Source organism: Pinus tabuliformis, chromosome 3_1, assembly GCF_031772625.1.
Source record: "Pinus tabuliformis cultivar Carrire ecotype Pingquan chromosome 3_1, CPIR1, whole genome shotgun sequence".
NCBI lineage: Eukaryota > Viridiplantae > Streptophyta > Pinopsida > Pinales > Pinaceae > Pinus > Pinus tabuliformis.
The window spans coordinates 31,702,974-31,709,759 of record NC_142301.1 but is presented as its reverse complement, the minus strand read 5'-3'; the positions used below and the strand labels follow the sequence as shown (position 1 = coordinate 31,709,759).

Below are 6,786 nucleotides of genomic sequence, written 5' to 3'. Positions count from 1 at the left end.
CCTTCTTCTTGAATAATTCTATCAAAATCATATAGTAAATAACTTAGAAAACATTCTTCGAGAAAGAATTAAGGAGGAAAATTCATCCCTACCTACCAAAGAAGAAAATGAATTACAACTTAGCCAACATCAAATATATAGTGAAGAATGGGACGATTTTGAGGAATATCACAATAGTCAAATAAATGAAGAATATATGAGACCTGAGTGATTTTTGGGTTGTTGATTAGGGAATTGCGTATGACTATAAAAATGAAGACCCCGTATTTTCTAAAATCCATAAGATTGAGCTCAGGAAAGAATAAAATGCAATGCCCCTTTTGAATAACAATGTTGGCCTTTATGAAGCCCTTCCTAGTGATTGGAAGGGTCTCTTCTTTATGTTCCAAGATGATTCAATCAAATAAGAGCCTTCCAAAATTTTGGTCAATTCTTGTAGTGCCCACTATAGTTTCCTAACCCTCATACGACATTATCTTAGACACTCTATTCTTCGAGGACCTCAGATTGAGGATCTGGACCCATGACACTATTATTAGCGATTGAGATATTCATGGTTGTGATGTTTATGAATGCTTTCCATTGATATTATGGTAGCATGAATGGTTATGTATCTTATCTATCAGTATTCTGATGATTGCAATATTAATAGTTAAGTTGGTCTCTATTTGAAATTATGATGAGGGTAGTAAAGAATATGTATGCGCTCTACTAAAAGCATAATGAGGATAAATTTTATGGATAGGTATATTTCTACGATGTTACGATGTTGATAGCTTAATGAATTTGTATGTTTCCATTGATGATTATTGATGATAGCCATGAGGGATGTGTCCCCTATGTTACCTACTTCCTTTAGTTCAGACTTACAATGGACAATGATGTGAATGACCAGGAATTGTTAATGATGCTATTATGATAATTGACTAACATTGAGAAACCGTGTTACTGATGATTATTGAGTATGGCAGGAAACCATCAAAGGCACTCGCATATGACATGTCGATGACACCTGGTTTGATGAAAATTTATACTACCTTATCTTTGAAATTCTAAGTCGATCTTGGAATCTGCCATATATGTTTAACTATATTAAGATGATATATTAATGGTTGCAGGCACAGATTAGTTGCTTGACCGAATGACTCACATATGGGTGATGGGGTTGTACATTAGTCCAAGTTTGGTTGTTGCACTCCTTATCATTAGATTCAGTAGGATTAAATGAAGATAGGCCCCAGATAGCCTCACTCGCTTACCCTACCGAAAGGAAGTAGGGTAGCTGGGTTTGAAGGGATGAAGGTTTGGACAACCCATTCATTTCAAGTGATGATTACGTTCTATGTAGTTAACATCTTTTTATCTCTAGATAGTGTGTACCATTAGGTATCCACTAGAAAGGAGTGGTATGCATTTATTTTAAAGTGCAAATGGTAGTTGTACAACATTGAACTTTCAGAACATGGATCATGAAGGTAAATCAAGTCTCTATGAAGGTGTAGTAGGCATTGTTAGGTCCCCCTAGCAAGAAGTGGCATATGTTTATTTTCAAAGTACTGATTGTAGTTCCCAACAAAAATTGAAGATTTAGAACATGGTAAACAAAGGTGGATTACGTCATAGGTGAAATATCAAACAATAATTAACACAATTATTATTGACCATTACAAATATTGAAGTCCAAGCTTAAGGTGTGTAGTTCCTCCTATGAAAAAGGCATAGGCATCCCCTATGAATTTGAGTTAATACAAAATTATTGCTATCTTAATTGCATGATTGAATGAATAAAACTAGAGAGATTTCTCCTAAATTTGTCAATTTGTAAATTGAAGGAAGGTGGGTGTTATTAATTGTTGCTTTAATTAGTTGTGATTTTGATTATGATGATTTTGTTGGAAAAGTTTATGTATGACGCTTCCTTTAACTATTAATTTTAATAATATCTATAATGTATGTTTTGTACATTTATACAAAAAGTGGGTTGCAATGTTCCCCATATATAGTCCTTCAGTTATAACGGAATGCGTGTTATAGATACCTTGGGAAAATTTTAACCTGCCCACCAGAAGGTTGGCAAGAGTTTCAGGAAGGGTTCCTAAGATTATGTGTCGTCGTTTCTCCTTTATGTTCTAAGGACTTCGGGACGAAGTCCATTGTTAAGAGGGGGTGTATGTAGTGCCCACTCTAGTTTCCTAACCCTGATACGACATTATCTTAGACACTCTATTCTTCGAGGACCTCAGATTGAGGATCTGGACCCATGACACTACTATTAGCGATTGAGATATTCGTGGTTGTGATGTTTATGAATGCTTTCCATTCATATTATGGTAGCATGAATGGTTATGTATCTTATCTATCAGTATTCTGATCATTGCAATATTAATAGTTAAGTTGGTCTCTATTTGAAATTATGATGAGGGTAGTAAAGAATATGTATGCGCTCTACTAAAAGCATAATGAGGATAAATTTTATGGATAGGTATATTTCTACGATGTTACGATGTTGATAGCTTAATGAATATGTATGTTTCCATTGATGATTATTGATGATAGCCATGAGGGATGTGTCCCCTATGTTACCTACTTCCTTTAGTTCAGACTTACAATGGACAATGATGTGAATGACCAGGAATTGTTAATGATGCTATTATGATAATTGACTAACATTGAGAAACCGTGTTACTGATGATTATTGAGTATGGCAGGAAACCATCAGAGGCACTCGCATATGACATGTCGATGACCCCTGGTTTGATGAAAATTTATACTACCTTATCTTTGAAATTCTAAGTCGATCTTGGAATCTGCCATATATGTTTAACTATATTCTGATGATATATTAATGGTTGCAGGCACAGATTAGTTGCTTGACCGAATGACTCACATATGGGTGATGGGGTTGTACAAGTGGATGGAACTACATGGGAGGCGTGGGACAGAGTCCCTGATCTCACCCACTAGCACTCCCGCCGTGACTTGGGCTGGAAGGGTTGAAGCACCTTCGCCTTGAAGATCACGATGCCATGAGGGCAGGTTCCAAAGTTGGGTCGCTCATGAGGACTTTACCGGGGTGCGCGCATCAAGGCGGATTCCTTTATCCCCGACACCATTAGTCTCACTATAGCAGGCAACATAAGAGATGATAGTGGTCTATGACGTTGCACTATATTTTCCCCTCGTAATCACTGGATGCTTGAAGGGAAAGTGGTGTGGCACCCTTGGAACTTCAGGGGAATTTCTTGAAGGGCACGACCAACTTGGCACCTTTGGCATCACAAATAAACTATTAGGTGTGGCACCCTTGGAACTTCTAGGGAAGTTCTTGAAGGGCACAACCAAACTGGCACCCTTGACATCACAAATAAACTATTAGGTGTGGCACCCTTGGAACTTCTAGGGAAGTTCTTGAAGGGCACAACCAAACTGGCCCCCTTGACATTACAAATAAGCTATTAGGTGTGGCACCCTTGGAACTTATAGGGAAGTTCTTGAAGGGCACAACCAAACTTGGCATCCTTGAATCATTAAAAATAAATAATAATAAATAAATATAAGCAAGGAATGAAAACTAGGTAAAAAAAAAATAAAAAAAATGTGCAATTTAGGAACACTTTTAAGAGCTCTATATTGTATTATCATCCAAATTCATGGACAGAAATGGAGTGGATTTATGTCACAGATCAGAAATAGAGACATCAAGCCAATAACCTCAGAAATCTGGGTCTCAAGTGCTTTCGAGCCTTTAGAGTTTCCGAATAAGTCTATAGTTGTTAGGTAACTTACGCAGGTTTTTTTTTTGATTTAGAACCATGGAAAGGGATGTGTTATTCTGCGGCATCAGATTGGTGGGATGAAGTTGATGAATCCCAGAAGTGGCAGGACGACATTTATCGATATGTATCGATAAGATGGTTTTATCGATACATATCGATGGAATGGGTGAGGAACATAGTTTTATCGATACATATCGATGGAATGGGCATTTCAAGCAGGCTAGCTAACGATTACAAACGGATTCCGTTTATTCAAATTCTCTGTCCATGCTTTCTGATTGCCCTAACAGTTCCGGCGAAGGGATTTTGTCACTTTTCGATTTCCGATTGCCCTAACAGTTCCGGCGAAGGGATTTTGTCACTTTTCGGTTCCACTATGCATGCTTTCCGAACCCCCTGAGCTGCACCCTATGAACATTTCAATGGAAACTAGTTCAAAGAATGAGTTTTAACTATTGCAAGCAACCTACGAGAAATAAATCATGGTGGAACCCAGGAGCAACGACCAGTTTCAGCAACACAGAATTCTGATGGTATCTGATTTCTTTTACCCCAATTTTGGAGGAGTTGAAAATCACATTTATTATATTTCATAGTGCCTGCTCAAATTTGGGCACAAGGTAGTTGTCATGACACATGCGTATGGAAAACGCAGTGGTGTATGGTATATGACAAATGGTTTAAAATTATATTATATTCCATGACGTCCTTTCTTGATGCAAAATAGCCTGCCTACTATCTATGGAATTTTCCCCATTTTTAGGACAATTTTGATTCGGGAGCGAATTACATTAGTCCATGGACATCAGGCTTTTCCCACTCTTTGTCATGAAGCGTTGTTACATGCAAGAACAATGGGGTACAAAGTGGTCTTTACTGATCATTCCCTATATGGATTTGCTGACCTAGGCAGCATTCATATGAATAAGGTGTTGCAGTTTACCTTGGCAGATGTGAATCAAGCTATTTGTATTTCACATACAAGCAAGGAAAACACTGTTCTGCGGTCCGGTTTGCCGCCAAGCAAGGTATTTGTAATACCAAATGCAGTGGACACAGCCATGTTCAAGCCTAGTCATAACTGCCGCCCATGTAATGAAATTGTTATTGTTGTTATAAGTAGGCTGGTTTATCGGAAAGGCGCAGATCTGCTGGTGGAGATTATTCCAGAAGTTTGCTGCCGATATCCAAAAGTATGATTCATAGTTGTGGGAGATGGACCCAAGAGAGTACGGTTAGAGGAGATGAGAGAAAAGCATTCTCTTCAAGAGAGAGTTGAAATGTTGGGGGCTGTTCCACATGCACAAGTTCAGTCAGTTTTGGTCCGCGGTCACATATTTCTGAACAGCTCGCTTACAGAGGCATTCTGTATTGCCATATTAGAGGCAGCTAGCTGTGGCTTGATAACCGTCAGCACAAGAGTTGGTGGAGTTCTAGAGGTTTTGCCTCCCGACATGATTGTACTTGCAAAACCAGTACCTGAAGATATGATATCAGCCATTGGTAAAGCAATAAAGCTTCTTCCGAAGATTGACACTTACACTATGCATGTTCGGATGAAGGATTTATACAGCTGGAGTGATGTTGCACTGAGGACAGTAGTGGTATATGATCGTGCTCTAATTTCTGATAATGTGAATCTCTTACAACGCCTTTCAAGTTATTATGGATGTGGTGCCTGGGCAGGGAAATTGTTTTGCTTGGTGATGATCCTGGATTTCATATTGTGGTGCCTCCTTGAATGGTGGCAGAATTAGATTCTGGGAACTATCTACATATAGAAGAGAATTTGAAACTATCTACATATGGAAGAGAATTTGAAGGTAAATACCTGCGAATTTGAGGAGAAATCCCTGCGTTTTTTTTTAATAGTGATAAAAAAAATTAATTACTTTCACACTTATATTCAGCCTCACATTTTTATTTTTGAAAAAGGAATTGTAATTTCTGTGAGTTGAGTAGATTTGGTATTATTATTATTATTATTTAATAGTGATAAAACATATATATTTAGTCTGAATTGTGGTTCATTCCTCATTATTTGTTTCAGTATATTTGTCCTAGATGATCTCGAGAATTTCATATAAACTTTGCACATTGTGCTTTGTGAACTTGAGGTGACTTTTGAATTGGTGAGCCTTCCAGAATTTTGAGGGCATCTGAATATATGCTGCATTCATCTACCCTTAGATATTAAAAACGGTTTTGTTCTGCTTTAAATCCTTCTCGCTTTTGCTCACATGGTTTTGTTTTTAAGGATGTTCTTGTCGATGAACTCCAATAGGTTTGGAGGACAAGGTTATAGCTTTACTTCCATGGTCTAGCACATGACATTCAACACGTTTTCTGAGAAGAGAGAACATTATGAATTCGTTATTTACAACAAAGCGCTGTCTAGCTTTGTTTGTTAAGTGTTTGATTTGACTCAATGCTCAAGATCTATGCAAATTTGTTTTGGACAAATGGAGAAAAACGTTCAGTGCTTTAGGGCCCAATGAGGGTAAGAAGTTGGTAGATCTGGCAGTCATTAATTTCGAGGGAGGTGATTGTATTTGTCATGACTTAAAGTGAGATTTTTGTACATAAAAATGGTAGTCAGTGACAGTCTTCTTCCTCACGCATAATTGCTTCGTGTAGCATGGGATCAAATGGTTTTCCAACAGTATTGACCACATTAACATTAAATCCTTTCATGATTTCTACGAACTGTTTATAAACACTCCAGGCAAATCAGGAGCATTATTAGCGTCTAATGGAAGCCAATTTGTAAAGTAAATTGGAATGATAGGATTGACGACTCCTTCACTTCTAAATTGTTTTCGTGCCTACATTGCTAAACTATTTTCATATAGGGGTTCATAAAAGTAATAATAAGCATTATAAAAACATTTGATAAAAGAGTTTAAGGCATATCTTAAACAGTTTAAGAAAATAACAGGGGTTCAAGGCATATCTTAAACAGTTTCTATATTTTCAATTCAATTTTCCAATTGCCTGACATTAGCCATCT

At 37.4% G+C, this 6,786-nt stretch overlaps 1 pseudogene; it reads left to right on the top strand.

Annotated features, from left to right (window-relative positions):
* The first annotated feature begins 4,102 nt into the window (after positions 1 to 4,102).
* On the top strand, positions 4,103 to 5,533 carry LOC149185615 (phosphatidylinositol N-acetylglucosaminyltransferase subunit A pseudogene; annotated as a pseudogene).
* The last annotated feature ends 1,253 nt before the right edge of the window (positions 5,534 to 6,786 follow it).